This window comes from Pleurodeles waltl, chromosome 2_2 (genome assembly GCF_031143425.1).
Source record: "Pleurodeles waltl isolate 20211129_DDA chromosome 2_2, aPleWal1.hap1.20221129, whole genome shotgun sequence".
NCBI lineage: Eukaryota > Metazoa > Chordata > Amphibia > Caudata > Salamandridae > Pleurodeles > Pleurodeles waltl.
In genome coordinates, this window is record NC_090439.1 from 671,768,077 (window position 1) to 671,785,035 (window position 16,959).

Below are 16,959 nucleotides of genomic sequence, written 5' to 3' on the forward strand. Positions count from 1 at the left end.
GGATGCACCACAGAGGAGTACATAGTCAAGTTTGGGGATACCCAAAAAGGCCAAAACCAAACTTAGGTGGACTTCATTAACTCCTCAGCCAAAAAGAATAGAGGGCTGGATTAAAGGCAATGTGGGGTGGGCACTCATGAAGGGCTTTGTAATTTAAATATAAAGGAGCACATTCTGTACCACAGAGAAACTGTGACAGCATATAGTAGATTCCAAGTTGTCTTCTCCCAGGGAGCTGGGGAAGATAGCTGACAAGTGGGTTAGAACCAGGCCATCCAGGAAGACCCAAGGTGGGGGTGAACCCAAGAAGGGTGCTCAGACTTCCCAGCAGGGCAAAGAGGTGAACACTGCTAAGGATAAAAAAAGAGATCTCTAAAGGTCTACAAAAGTGTTCTCAGGCGGGTCGGCCCCGTGATTCTTCCCAGTCCAAACGAGAGGGGTGGCAAGGTGGAAACTGAGAACTCAAGGAGGCCCTGGTAAGCAATGATTGTCAGCAGTCAGGGCATAAGAAAGGGGATCCAGGGTGCCCCAATAGATCTCCCAAAGGTGATCGATCCAAAGGATTGGCTATCATAGGGATGGAGGTGGAGATGTACTGTGGAGGGATCAGAGCATACACTGAGGCTACTGTAGTTTCCCTGGGTAGGATGGATATTGAATCCCTGGCAGTCTTACCTCCAAGCTTAGAGAAGTGCAGGCAAATGCCTAAAAACAATGGGACTGATGTAGAGGCTCCGAGGGATACAGGTGCCACAGTCACTATGGGGGCTGCAAAGATGGATTCCCTAGACCAAATGATACCCGCTGTCAGTCACCAGGTGACCACCAGTGCTGACACTCAGACTAAGCTCCATCCAATGGATGTGGTAAACTTCGAGTGGGGAGGGGTAACTGGCCCAAAGAAGGTGGTTGTGTACCCTGTCATCACAATAGAGTGCCTGTTGGGAAATGATCTGGAAACAACTGCATTGGCAGAGGTAGAAAGGAAGATTCATGAAGAAATGGTAGGTCACCCGAGTGGGGTTGTGACAACTAGAGTACAGGCATAAAGACAGGTAAGTCAAGAGGACTTGGAGCCTGAAACAATGGCCCAAACCTCTAAGAGCAAGAGAAAGGGCAAGAAGACTGATGAGGCAGCTTCAAAGAGGTCACAAGATCAGGGGGAGAAATCTCCTAAGGGAGATGCCCTGATGACCGAGAAAGGAACTGCAGCTGATGGAGTCTTGCCTGACCAGGCAGAGCTCCTAAATGCAGGCAGACCCTCCAGAGAGGATCTAAGCCAAGGGCAAAATACATGCCCTGGTATTGAAGGCCTCAGGCAGCAGGCTACAAGGCAAGGAGAGGGAGATGCCAGTGGCACTCACAGGATATATTGAGAGGATGGGCTCTTGAACACTGAGGTCAGGGACCCCAAACCAGGGGCAACCAGAATAATGGTGGTTCCCCAAGTATACATGGAGTTCATCCTAACTTTGGGCCATGACATCACTCTTGCTGGACATCTAGTACAGACAAAAACCTGGCAAAGGTTGGTAGCCATATTCTATTGGCCTCAGATGTCTGAGAAAGTAAAGGAATTTTATCAGCTCCGCCTACCTGTCAAGCCAGTGGTAAGACAGGAGGGAAAGTAAAGGCTCCCTTAATTCTACTTCGAGTGGCTGGGATGCTTTTGAGAGGGTAGGGACCCTTGACCTTATATATGCATCTAGGAGCAGATTAATTCTAGTGGCAGTGCACCATACCACTAGGAACCCAATTCCTTTCAGTACTGCTACTGCCCCAGCAGTTGCAAAAGTCCTCCTTATAATCTTCACCAGGGTTGGATTTCCTAAAGAGGTGGTGTCTTATGGGGGGGGGGGACATTTCATGTCTGCATTCTTGAAAGCTGTGTGTAGTGAATGAGGTGTAAGTTACAAGCTCACCACCTCCATTATCCCCTGACAAATGGTTTAGTTTTGAGGTTCAACAAAACCATGATAGCAACAGGCTTCTCTGAAAAGCTCAGAATTAGATAGGATGTCCTGTTACCCTGTGTAGGTAAGTCCCTCTTTTTGGCATGGTTACCCCCACTGTTCGCCTGTTGTTAGTATGCTTAGACTGTTTTCACTGGGATCCTGTTAAACAGGGCCCCAGTGATTGGGCTATCTCCTTTAAATTTGGTTACCTTGGTACCCTGTACAGCCCACAATTGGCATATTGTTGTGCACCTGTAAGTCCCTAGTATATGGTACTTAGGTGCCCAGGGCATTGGTACACCAGGGGTCCCCCATTGGATGCAGCATGTATTATGTCACGCATGGGAGCCCATGCAAACTGTGTCTGCAGGCCTGACATTTGCAGCTTGCCTTAAAAGGTGCATGCACCCTTTCACTGCTTTTCACTACCCCAGGTCACTGTACGTCACCTCTAATATAGGCACTTCCAGCCCTAATGGTAGGATGCAGGTTCCTGAGTGGGCGGGCACCCCTGCAAGAGCAGAGGCACCCCTATAAAATCTGTTTCCAATTTCCTGAAAGTTCATAATTGCGGGGAAGCCATTTTAGCTATGTACTATCGTAGTGGACTCTTGCTCTAGGCAAGACTGTTGGTTTAAGGATGACATTACTTATGTTTGGAGGTGACTATGCCTATCCTACAACAATTCGCAACTGCAGTCCCAACCCTTCCGGCTCACTAGCAGTACCTCACCAGACACTCAAACAGTTAAAGGTGACTTGTTGCAGCCTTTATGCATGGACTCAAGAGTATGATATCTCAGGGAATGCCGTGGTTAAACGAAGATCATCCCTTTCACACAGATACCTTATGTCTCAACCAAACACAGGCAATAACGAAGATGCAGTAATGTTTCAATAGTTTTTATTTAATACAATCTGCGGTAAATTGCATGGGCTGCAATGATTTGGATAATGAACAGTGCAAGAGACAGAATTGTAAAGACAAGAGTCATGATTAAAAAAGACCTCCACCATCTTGCAGTAGCATGGAAAGACATAGAGTACATAATGGGGGTCATTCTGACCCTGGCGGCCGGTGACCGCCAGGGTCACCGACCACGGGAGCACCGCCAACAGGCTGGCGGTGCTCCCGAGGGCATTCTGACCGCGGCGGTTCAGCCGCGGTCAGAAAGGGTAAACCGGCGGTCTCCCGCCGGTTTACCGCTGCCCCATTGAATCCTCCATGGCGGCGGAGCACGCTCCGCCGCCATGGGGATTCAGACACCCCCTACCGCCATCCTGTTCATGGCGGGAAACCCGCCATGAACAGGATGGCGGTAGAGGGTGCCGCGGGGCCCCTGGGGGCCCCTGCAGTGCCCATGCCAAAGGCATGGGCACTGCAGGGGCCCCCGTAAGAGGGCCCCGCAAAGTATTTCAGTGTCTGCTTTGCAGACACTGAAATACGCGACGGGTGCAACTGCACCCGTCGCACCCCTGCAACTATGCCGGCTCAATTCTGAGCCGGCGTCCTCGTTGCAGGGGCATTTCTGCTGGGCCGGCGGGTGCTCTTTCGGAGAGCGCCCGCCGGCCCAGCGGAAATGTTTAAATGGCTGCCGCGGTCTTTTGACCGCGGTGCGGTCATTTCACGGCGGTACCTTGGCGGACGGCCTCCGCCGTCCGCCAAGGTTAAAATCACCCCCAATATGTCCTATTACCTTATTGTGATAGACCTAACCGTCTACCTAAAGGACAGCTGGGTATGTTAAACCTAATCTGTCAATGCCATGTCCCTGAGAAGAGCCCCCAACCAGTGTTACCTTGGAATGAAGTCTCTCGCTCAGACTCCGTAGGAACACGAAGTCTGGGTCAGCGTCAAGGCGACACGCAGCATTGATAGCAGCAATGGTATCTTGTCGGAATCCCTCTGATTATCTGTCTTGGACCCCTGACTTAGGTTGTTCCCAAACAATAGATAACACAGCATGCTTGGGACGGTAATTATTATAAACAATTACCTCAAAAGTGTGAAGAGGTAAAGTACCTAATGTGAGCACTTACAGTTTGTTTGTCTTTGTCGCTTGATTTGAGGCCTTAGCGCAGTGGCACTGATAACATAAACTTAAACAAGTGGCCCAACTATAAACACGGCAGCCATCTTAGAAGAATTAATTAATTAAATGGGCTAAGATATAGCAAGCAAAGTAGATTAAAAGTCACTATGTGACGGGGGCACAAGTCTGCAAGCCAAAGGCTAAGCTAAATCCTAATATCCCATTAACACAAACTAGGATTCACTACACCCTCCCCATTGCCGTAACAAGTATGACACCATAACTGGACGCCACCGAAGGTGAATGAATCTAAAAGCTAAAAAACTGCTCTGGACTAAAAGCTAACCATAAAAACAAGTTTAAAAACATAGTTAAAATGTAACAGCTTAAAAAACATACGAAGAGACCTAATGTCGACCATGACAAGCACAGCAGGCCAAAGTAAAGCCAATAAAAGCATACTTTGAATTTTGTTTGGTAGAGAAAAAGGCAATCATGAATTTGTGGAACAATAGTCATGTTCTGGAAGAGTAGCTCTGAAGTCACCGACTAGGAAGTCATCAAAAAATGAGGCCAAATCATCAGATGTCAGATCAATCCCGGGGGCGTGGCCAAGACTCGCATAGAGTAGGCAGTGGACTACGGGAGCTCCGGGGCCCGCAGCCGCTTCTCCTCTTCAATTACCCATCCTGACCTGAAATTAAAGGAGGGGATGCATCGCTGATCCCCCAAGACCCTGGATATTCAGGTGGGAGCCACTGAGGTTCTATTTACAACTTCAAATTAACTTTTTCCCTCAGCTCGCGGGGTATTCAAAATGGCGACTGCCATTGTGCGTCGAGAGCCGGTGAGGACACTGCAAGGCGGTGCGCCCTGAGTACGGCGGAGGCCCCCGAACGCAGCTGTCAGAAAGATGCAAAGTTTGTGAGGCCCCTGGGGAGGTGGACGCGAGAACCCGTAGCTCGCACGCCTGGGAGGGCAGAGGCGATTGAGCGCGACCACAGCTAAGAGCCGCAGAGGCGCTCAGAGATGAGCGGCAACCGGCACAGATTGGGAGTCAACGGCCCGGAGGGTGGGAGCCCGGGCGGCAGCACATGTCTGAGCAGCACGCAGTGGGAGATCATCGGAGGCCCCGGATGACTTTGCCGGCAAGAGAGTGACGTGCCGCCGGGGTTCAGGGCTGCCCGTGCTGATACGAATTTGTGCATAACAGGGAAGACATTGACCCCTGGGAGTTCCATGGGACAATTGGCGACTGGGATTCAACTTAAAGCTCCTCAACATGGATGGCCAATGATCCCAATAAGAGGGGGAAATATTTGGGAACTACAAGGCAAATTTAGCTGGGACCCCTGCTGCGGCCTCGGTTGTTGGCCCCCAAGACCGGCAGTTGAACTTCAAAAACAGCACATGAGGCGCCGCTGCAGACCATCTGACTTCCAAAACTACAGCATTGTGAACTCCTAATGTAAACTGCCCATCCATTTTGCTACGGAACCACATCATTATGTCACTGTGTAGCCCAGACTCACAGCAGGTGAGTGAATATTGAGAAACCCAGCCTTGGCACACAAATGGGGAAGACCCTTAAAAAAAGGGACTATGACATGGGCTGCCCCATGTGCCCCAGACTGCGCACAGAGGGAATAGACTTGATCACACATAATATACCAGAAGCGGAATCCACAGACCCTACTCTCCAGGATGTGCTTCAAGCCATAGCAGCATCCCGAACAGCACTGGAAGTTAAGATCGATACGCTAAGCATGGATCTGGGCCTAGGGGTAGGTGCGATTCCTACCCTAACGCTGACAAATAACAGGTTGAACACCATGAATAACCGCCTCCAAGTACTAGAGAGTAGGGCAGAGGATGCTGAGAACAGGGCAAGATGTAATACATCAGAATCATAGGGATTCCGGAAAAGAATGAAGGCCCTGACATGGTGGAATTCTTGGAGAACTGGTTGCAGACAGTTGTGGCCCCGGAGGGCCTGTCCACCTTCTTCTCCCTGGAGAGGGCTCACAGAGTGCCTAGCAGGGCGCAGCCTCCAGGGGCTCCTCCGAGGCCTGTGATAGCACTACTCCTCCATTTTCACAATAGAGAACATATATTGCGCCAAGCCCGACAACATGGCAAGGTGACAATAGCAAACAGTAAAATTTCCATCTTTCCAGATTTCTCCCGAGAAGTGCAATGACGACGAGTGGGCTATAACTCAGTGAAGTGTAAACTACGTGACCTGGAGATTCCTTACTCAATGCTATTCCCGGGCAGACTCCGAGTAGTTGCCCCGACTGGAATGGAATTCTTCTCTATACCAGAGGAGGGCTGGGCCTGGCTGGAGTCTCGCTCTGCCTCAGATCTGAATACCAACACGCAACACAGCAAGAAGCGATGGCGCCCTAGATCGAGGAGACGGCAGACAACAGATAGAGCTGGCCCTCCCACCCCAAATGAAGTACAGGAAGAAAGACAACGAGTGATGGAGGCAGTGGCACTGCTTGGCGGAGGACCTGGGGGCTCAGATGTGGTGTCACCTCCGAGCTCACTGAGGGATGATGGGCATTCAGGACTCCGACAGCGAGACTGCAGCCTCTACTCAATCGAGCGTAATCTTACCTACGATTACTCCTTGAACAGCTGATGAAATAATTTAATTGGGGAACGCTGGAACGACAGGTCTACACTACCACTAAACTGAGTCATCTAGTAAACAACTCCAGGATAAGATGGCACAATGGATGGACTGCGCCCACCTCACTAATGCTGACAGATTACCTGTGGAAACATTACTTGGCTCTACCTGCTACATTTACAAAAGTGAGGGGGGGCTGGACCGGGGATGTCCTGGAGCTCCTGGCTGTCAGATACTTAGAGTACCACCCCCACAGTTGCTGTGTGTTACACAGTAGAGACTATGTTCACTGTTGCAATACTGTTGTTGTTTAATAGTTTGGGCGAAGAAACTATGGCCCTCATTACAACCCGGCGGTAAATCCTGCATACCCCGTACCGACGGCCGCCAACATACCATGACCGCGGGAGAAATCCACAACGGGTATTATGACCCACACTGAGAAATCCGCCACTATACAGACACCCACACAAGTCTGCCACACCAAAGGTCAGTGATAAACTGGCGATAGCAAAACCCACACCGTTACGCCAACAGGAATACGCCCACAGCATCACGACCTATGAATCAACATGGCGGTCTTTCAACCGCGGTAAACCATTGGCGGTACACACCGCCGCGCTCAAAATACACACACATTTACAAAACACAACCACATTGGACATTTCAAAATACACACACCTGACACACATTCACACACCACACCTACACACTCACATCACCATAAAACACACACCGACATTACCCACAACCACTTACAGCAAAAACTGTTGAAGAAGCAGAGAGAGAGAAAAGTAAAGACCACACCAGCATCCAGAGGCACAGAACACCATCACACATACACCATCCACACACCTCACACCGCAACACATCACCCTACACATCACATCACCAATCACCTCACATCACCCATCACCTCACACATCAATCACACCACATCAAGGCACCTAGAAGACACCCCAGGTTTTCTGAGGAGGAGCTCAGGGTCATGGTGGAGGAAATCATCCGGGTAGAGCCACAGCTATTCGGATCACAGGTGCCGCAGACCTCCATTGCAAGGAAGATGGACCTATGGTGGAAAATTGTGGACAGGGTCAACGCAGTGGGACAGCATCCAAGAACAAGGGATGACATCAGGAAGAGGTGGAACGACCTACGGGGGAAGGTACGTTCCATGGTATCGAGACACAAGATAGCCATACAGAGGACTGGTGGTGGTCCCCCACAACTAACAACATGGGAGGAGCAAGTCTTGGCAGTACTGCATCTTGAGGGCCTCGCAGGAGTAGCAGGAGGACTGGACTCTGGTAAGTCAAATCTTATTTACCATATCCCCCACCCCACCTGCATGCCATCACATACTCCCACCCTCACCCTCACTCCCATGACTCCACCACCTCCCACACACCCCACCATCACAACCCACCACTCCCACAACCAAGCACTACATGCAACAACAATGCATGGACACCCATAAAAGACATGCATGGACACCCATCACCAAAGCACGTCTAATAGAGAGACTCACCCAGGGCACAAAATCACCACTCACACAAGGGCCGAGGTGATAGTGCAAGTACAGTAATGCAGGGAAATACACCCATTGCGCAAGATGGCACACACAACTAAAATAACAATGCATTTACATCCCAACAGGACCCCTACCCAACGTCACCGGACTGGAGGTGCCATCCATATCCAGTCCCCCCACAGAAGAGGCCCACAGTGATGACAGCATCTCTGCGCGCCTGGATCAAGATGATCAGCCTGACCCATCAGGGACCTCTGGACAGTCGGTTCCCCTGCCACAGTCTCAAGCCACCCCAGAACCTCCCCCCTCAGGAAACACCAGCACAGCACCCACCCAGCGGGCCCATCCCTCTGTCTCCAGGATACGTCAATCAGCAGTGTGTCCACCACTACAGGGACCCCAGGCAACACCACTAATCCAGGACTATCTGGCACCTGGGGTCAGTGGGCACACGGTTCAGGGGACAGAGGCACAGGACAACAGGGAAGCTGGGAGGACTGCTCTGTGAGAGGGGAAGACAGGCCCAGGGAACCGACCCTCCACGAGGCACACTCAAACATCATGGGAGCATACCACCATTCCCCGGAGACCATGGGCACGGTACTGGCCAAGTTTCAGGAGACCCAACGGCTGCGGGAGGGACAATATATGGGGATCAGGGAGGACCTCACCAAAATATACCCCATCCTTGTCACCATAGCAGGGGTGCTGGCTGACATAGGCAATACCATAAGGGAGGCAGTGGCACAACAAAGGGCCCCTGACACTAGCCAAATTGAAGAACAGCCTTCCACCTCTGCCGGCTTGTGGACAGGAGGCCCCGCCACAGGACCAACAGGCCACGAGCACCCCACCTCGTGCAGAAGGAGAACCACCCCCCAAACGGTCCCTGCGATCCAGGCAGAAGCCAGAGAACATTGCCAAGACCCCGCCAGGAAATTAGACTCTCCTGATTGTCACACTTCTGTCCCACTATGTCATCCTGTCCAAAATGAACTGCCATTACTCCCCTTCCTATGCCCCATTGGACAGTGCATCTGTGATACCAAGAGACTGGACTCTACTATGGACCTTCCTCTACCATCAACCCACCCGCTTGCAAAATACCCCTATACTCATTAGCCCCTAAATAAACACCCTTTAAGCACAAAGCAATCTGGAGTCAGTCTGAACTTTCTCAAACGTCTGATGACAACATTAGTAACAAATAGCAATGTAAATGTTTGTTTGCTCATACCAATCTATGACAGTTGTTGGGCAACAGTACCTATAGCAGAAGGCAGAATCGGGTACCCAGATCTGAAAAATGGAAATCCAAAGTGAACTGTCAGTGTCCATAGACAGAGGTTAAGAGGCTGACTTATACAATGTCCTACAGTATTCAGAAATGTGACGAGGAGTTACAGTCTCTTATCTGTGTGTCAATGGAAGTACTGTATGAGGATGTTTGTTCGGTTGTCAAAATCTTCTGCCTATGCCTCCTCTTCCTCACTGTCCACAGGCTCCACCGCTGCCAAAAGACTATCACCATGCTCATCCTCCTGCAGAAAAGGCGCCTGGTGTCGCAATGCCAGATTGTGCAACATGCAGCATGCCACGATTATCTGGCACACCTTCTTCGGTGAGTAGTATAGGGAGCCACCTGTTAGATGGAGGCACCGGAATCTGGCCTTCAGGGGGCCGAACGTCCTCTCAATAATACGCCTAGTTCACCCATGGGCCTCATTGTAGCGGTCCTCTGCCCTTGTCCTGGCATTCCTCACTGGGGTCAGTAGCCATCAGAGGTTAGGGTAACCAGAGTCACCTGCAAATGTCAAGGGATAACTGTTAGACACACACTAACCCTTAGGGACTACCCCATACCCAGACATCTACTTATACTGTGTGGGGACCTTGGCCTCACCTATTAGCCACACCCGGTGCCTCTGGAGTTGGCCCATCACATCAGGGATACATCTATTCCTCAAAATGTAGGCATCATGCACAGAGCCAGGATACTTGGCATTCACATGAGAGATGTACTGGTCCAACAAACACACCATCTGCACATTCATCAAATGGTAGCTTTTTCTATTTCTGTACACTTGTTCATTTCTGCAAGGGGGGGGGACAAATGCCACATGTGTACCATCAGTGGCACCAATGATGTTGGGGATATGTCCCAGGGCATAAAAGTCAGCCTTCACTGTGGACAAATCCTCCACCAGGGGAAACACGATGTAGCTGCGCATGTGTTTCAGCAGCGCAGACAACACTCTGGTCAATATGTTAGAAAACATTGGCTGAGTCATCCCTGATGCCATGGCCACTGTTGTTTAAAAGGAGCCACTTGCCAGGAAATGGAGCACTGACAGGACATGCACTAGAGTGGGGATTCCTGTGGGATGGCGGATAGATGACATCAGGTCTGGCTCCAATTGGGCACACAGGTCTTGGATTGTAGCACGATCAAGTCTGTAGGTGATTATGATGCGTTTGTCTTCCGTTGTTGACAGGTCCACCAGGGGTCTGTACACAGGAGGATGCCGCCATCTCATCATCTGCCCCAGTGGTTGTGGCCTATGAAGGAGAAAGGTGAGCTTAGGGTCATGTACCACATAGGTTGCACAAGTGTATCTGCAGTAATGTGAGTAAATCCGTGTGTGGTGTAGTTAGTCCGTATATGTGCCAAAATGTGCTATGACGCAGTTCGGTGCAATGCCATGTGCCCCCCTGAAATGGCGGCTGCCTGACTTCTGAGGAGGGACAAGGGGAAATGAGGTAACTGGGCTGGCGTTGTGCTGTGTCGCGGTAGGCGGTCGAAGACTGCTGCATAATTCAGCATTGGTTATCATTGGGGCCCTATGGGTTCCAGGAGCCAATGGCAATGTACGCCGGCGGTGATAGTACGCACTGCCACGGACATGACCGCCATTTTATATCTGTTCACTCGCTTGATACCTGACCTTCAACAGGAGAGGACCTACACTGCAAATGCTGCTGTGACCTGTGTCTGGAAGTGACAATGGCTTGTGTGTCTGGGAAAGGGCCCCTGCTTTCACCGTGGAGGAGTTGGACAAACTGGTGGATGTGGTGTTCCCCAGCACACACTACTCTACGGTCCTCCAGACAAACAGGTGAGTACACTCTGAGCATGATGCGTGGGCAATGCTTGTTTGGAGTGGTGTGGTTGGAAGATACATGTTGGGGGGCTGAGGGCTGCATGTGAGGATGGTGAGTGTATGTACGTCAGGGCATGTTGGGAACTGGTGGGCAATGAGTCTGACGGTCCGGACGGGTGAGTAATGTCCTTACCTCCAGTACCTTTCCTCTAGGTCAGCGCCCACCAGAAGAAGGGTATTTGGCGTGCCATCGCCAAGGAAGTGCTGACCCTGGGGGTCTATCATAGACGGAGCACCCACTGCCGCAAGAAATGGGAGGACCTATGCCGCTGGAGCAAGAAAATGGTGGAAGCCCAGCTGGGGCTGGCCTCCCAACGTGGAGGGGGTGCCCGTCGCACCATGACCCCCCTGATGTTCCGCATCCTGGCGGTGGCCTATCCGGAGTTGGATGGGCGCTTGAGGCCATCACATCAGCCACAAGGGGGTGAGTACAGTGTCATAAAGCTTCCTCTGTGCTCTTTAGGAAGTATCTGGGTGGGGGATGTGGGCTGTGGGTGCCCCTAGGCCAGGGCGAACATGGCATTGTAGGTCCCTTGTTGGGCAGGCTCTGAGGCACTCCAACCCCAATAGTGTTAGTGGGCATCTACTACTGAGCAGGTTCCTGTGGGTTTTAGGTGTGCAGCTAATGGCGTTAGGCATTGCACCCCATGGCCTGGTGACTTTCCTACTAACTGGTAGTGCATGGCCTAGTGCACAGGGCTGCTCCCTGTTTGCTGTGTTCGCCAACGGTAGTGATGTTGCTGGCATTGACCATGTGTGTTCTCTGTCTTCCCCCCCTTCTTGTTTTGTCACCCTGTCCTTGTGTGCATTAGCATCATCTGGCGGAGGAGCAGAGGCACCGGCGACGGAGGGAGCAGCATCCCACATGGCCCAGGAGGGTGAATCCACTGAGTGTGAAGGCACCAGTGGGACGGAGAGTGAGGGGAGCTCCACGACGGGGACAGGAGGTGATACCAGCGACTCCTCCTCTGATGGAAGCTCCCTGGCAGTGGCAGACACCTCTGTGCCCACCCCAACAACAGGTACAGCCACCACCCCCCCTACCAGCACTGCCCTCCCAGCAGCCCCTCAGCGAGTTTCCCATGCCCGTTCACCCAGGAGGCTGGGCATCTCCTTCTTCCCAGGCACCTCAGGCCCTGCCCCAGTCAGCCCTGCTGCCCTCAGTGATGAGGCTATTGACCACCTGAGATCCCTCACTGTTGGGCAGTCAACCATTCTGACTGCCATCCAGGGTGTCGAGAGGCATTTGCAGCAAACAAAGGCATACCTGGAGGGCAATCATTCTGGCGTGGCAGCCCAACAGAGAGCATTTCAGGCTCTGGCCTTAGCACTGATGACAGCCATTGTCCCTGTGTCCAGCCTCCCTCCTCAAACTTCCACTTCCCAGACACAATCCCCTCTACCTCAGCGTAGCCCAAGCACACCATCATACCAGCATGCACACACATCAACACACAAAAATGGCTCAGGAAAACATGAGAACCATACATCCCACAGGCACTCACACAAGCACCATACCCATGCACACATACCAACATCCACTTCCTCCACTGTGTCCCCCTCCTCCACGTCCTCCACCTCCCTCCCTGTCTCATCTCCACTCACACCTGCATGCACTACATCATCAGCCACTGCCGCCCTCACAAGCATGCCCATCACTACACACGGTCACGTGCAATCACCACCCCCACTACCATTCACACGTCCCCTGCGTCCTCTCCCAGTGTCTCTGTGTGCCCTCCTCCCAAAGTACACAAACGCAGGCACACACCCACTTAACAGCCATCCACCTCACAACAACCTCCAGCCCATGCACCTTCACCAAAACTCAGCAGACGTACACCTCCTACAACCACTACCTCTTCCTCCACTCTAACACCCTCCATCTTCCCATCCCAGTGTGTCTAAAAAACTTTACCTAGCTAACATTAACCTCTTCCCTACACCTCCCCCCCGACCTTCCCCTAGGGCCAGGATGTCTAGATTCCAACCCAGCACCTCAGCCACCAAATCTGCATCCGTTGTGGTCCCTGCTAGTCCGGTATGATCGAAGGGGGCACCCATCAGAGCTGCCAGTGTACCACCGACAGATAAGAAGGGCCACCCTATTGCTCCGCCCCCACGGCATCACCATCATCTCATACACTGACGACACCCAGCTCATCATTTCCCTCACCAGGAACCCAGCCACCGCCAAGATTAACCTGCACGCCGGACTCCTCGACATCGCCAAATGGATGACAACAAGCCACCTTAAATTGAACTCAAACAAAAAAGAGATCATCATCTTTGGCCCCAACAAGACAGCATGGAATGACTCCTGGTGGCCGACCACCCTTGGGCCACCCCCAACACCCACGCACGCAACCTTGGCATCGTACTGGACTTGTCTATCCATGACCCAGCAAATCAACGCCATATCATCCTCCTGCTTCAACACCCTTTGCATGCTACACAAGACTTTCAAATGGATTCCTTTAGAAACAAGGAGAAAAGTCACCCACGCCCTCATTAGCAGCAGACTGGACTACGGCAATGCCCTCTATGCAGGGACCACAGCCAAGCTTCAAAGAAAACTCCAGCGAATCCAGAACGCAGCCGCACGCCTCATCCTCAACCTCCCTCTCCATGAACACATATCCACCCACCTCAGATCCCTATACTGGTTACCCATCAATAAAATGATCATTTTCAAAGTCCTCGTCCATGCTCACAAAGCCCTCCATGACACTGGGCCGGCCTACCTCAACGAACAAGTAAACTTCCACATAGCAACTCAACAGCTCCGCTCCGCCGACCTCGCCTTCGCAACAGTCCCCCGCATCCAACGCACCACCTCTGGTGGCAGATCCTTCTCCCACCTCGCCGCCAAGACCTGGAATTCCCTCCCCACCAACCTATGCAAGACCCAGGATCTCCTAACCTTCAGAAAGCACCTAAAAACATGCCTTTTTGAGCAGTAACCCCCCCCCCCCAGCGCCTTGAGATCCTACCAGGTGAGTAGTGCGCTTAAGAAATTATTTGATTGATTGATTGATTCTTACTCTGAATTGGTCCCGGGCCCGGACACCAATTCCCACATGGCGAATCCAGCCCCCAGCCCTCTCTGCTGGAGGATGAGGCATTTAAACACACCATTGGGCTGGCAATAGACACTTATTTTGAAGCTAACGAGGGATCAACCACTTCCAAATTGTTAGAGTGGGATGAGTTTAAGGTGGTCATCAGGGGGAATTGTCTCTCTGCAGTAGCCGGGGAAAGACGGGCACTGCTGCACGATATAGAGGAGGCTGAACGGAACCAGAGAGAGGTGGAGCGACAATGCCCCAAGACCCCAGACTTGAGAGCATCACTCTTATCCGCGCGGGAAGCCACCAAAGCGGCAATGGATCGACTGCGCTGTTATGACTATAGGGCCTTTTGGACACGAACACACGCAGGCCGGGACCGAGCGAGGTCTTTGTTGGCATGGCTGGCGAATCCAGCAAAAAGAGGTTCAGTAATAATAGAACTCACACAACCCGGAGGTAATAGTATCGGTTCCCAATCGGCTATTAATGATGAATTCCAGAAATACTATTCAGATCTCTACACTATCAAGGTACACCCTATAGTTGAGGAAATATGGGCCTTCCTACGCCAGATATCGCTCCCCACGGTTTGGGCCCAGGAAGCAACGGTGCTGGGTGCACCGATTACAGTGACAGAAATAAGAGGCTATAACTTCTATGGCACGCAACAAAACAGCTGTCCCAGACGGACTCCCAATAGAATTTTATTCCACTTACTTATCCAGACTGGGGCTTACGCTGGCAGAGGTCTATGAGGTGGCAGTAGAGAGTCGGATCCTCCCGGTATCTGCCTGGGAAGCCCTGATCATACCACTACTGAAACCGGGGAAGGGTCCGACAGACGTGGCTTCATACCGCCCACTATCGATGATAGCAGTAGATTATAAAATACTGAGCAAAATATTAGCGCTTCGCCTCATGCGTCACATGCCTCATTTGATACATACAGACCAGGCCAGATTTATTCCAGGATGCCAAGCGGCACAAAATATATGTCGCCCTCTAGCCTTAATACATGGTGATGGGTATGATAAACGTGAGGCGGCAATCTTTGCCATTGATTTTAAAAAAGCATTTGACAGCCTGGAATGGCCCTACCTTTATGAAGTCCTTCACAAGTTCGGGGTAGGACATCGCTTTATAGACTGGACAAAACTGTTGTACAGTAAGCCGACGGCTAGAGTTCGAACAGGTGCTACTATCTCTGACAATTGCGAGGTGGCTGGGGGAACTACGCAGGGTTGCCCTCTCTCCCCTCTGCTATTTGCATTAGCAATAGAGCCATTGGCCTGCATGGCCAGAGAGGGTGGGGCTTACAGAGGTATCACGCTGGCAAGCCAGACCCATCATATAGCATTGTATGCCAATGACCTCCTACTAGTTCTAAGAGATACGGGAAATAATCTACAGGGGGCCCAGATATTACTGAAAAATTTTACAGTCCTGTCTGGGCTGAGGGTGAACTGGCAGAAATCCAGCCTTTTCCTAACTATGGAAGAAACGAAGGAAGAACGCCCCCCCCCGGATATTGGGGAAATACAATGGGAACCCAGATGTCTAGCGTATTTGGGGGTCCATGTCTACCATGATGTTCAGAACTTGTTCGAGGGCAATATACAGAGAGCGCTAAGGGGCGTTAGGGGCTCTATGGGGTTCTGGACTACCCTACCTATCTCAGTCGCGGGCAGAGTGGCACTCCTGAAGATGATAACTCTCCTCAGACTACTATATCTTTTCACAACCTTACAAGTGTGGATCCCGGGGAGTGTCTTTAAGGGCCTGAACTCTATGATTACGAGATTCATAGGGGGAACAGGCAGGCGGAAACTAGCGGCTATGGTCCTACAAAGATCTCCTGAGGAGGGAGGACTGGCTGTTCCAGATTTCGAAGCTTATTACTTAGCAGGCCAACTACAATGGTTGACCAGATGGATGGCGGACAGAGTGACACCTGGACATGAAATATTACCCTTTACTCCCGAACTGCCCTCTTTGACCAGGGTCATCTTGGGTCTTGGCCTTCTAGCGCCCCCTAGATCTCAGGCACTGGAGGTAACCCAAAAATGTTGGAGACGCCACCTACGTAAGATAAGATGCCCCAGACCTTATGCTCCTGAGACACCGATGCGATGCCTGCTAACACTACCACACAAGGGAAACTGGGGGGAATAAGGAACTGGGAGAGGGCGGGGGCTACCACCCTAGGAACCTTATATGAAGTGGACTCTCTACTGCCCTTCAAGGACTTTCAAACCCATTATCAGATTCCAGCAGGAAATGTCCTACTTCACAGAGCGATTTCGGACATGATGGGTAGACACTGGCAGACCTGGAGTGCAGAACCCCCTACCTCGGAAATGACCCAGTATCTCATCAGTGCCACAGGGACACATAGGTGACCTATCTTTATAGAAAAATACGAACCACAATGACCCACCCACTGACAGGCCTCAAACACAAATTGGAAATAGATTTGGTGGCCACTATAGAGGACAGAGATTAGGAGGAAATACTGACTTGGGTGCCAAGAGCCTCTAGGAATGCTTGATTTAAATTGACCAACACATATG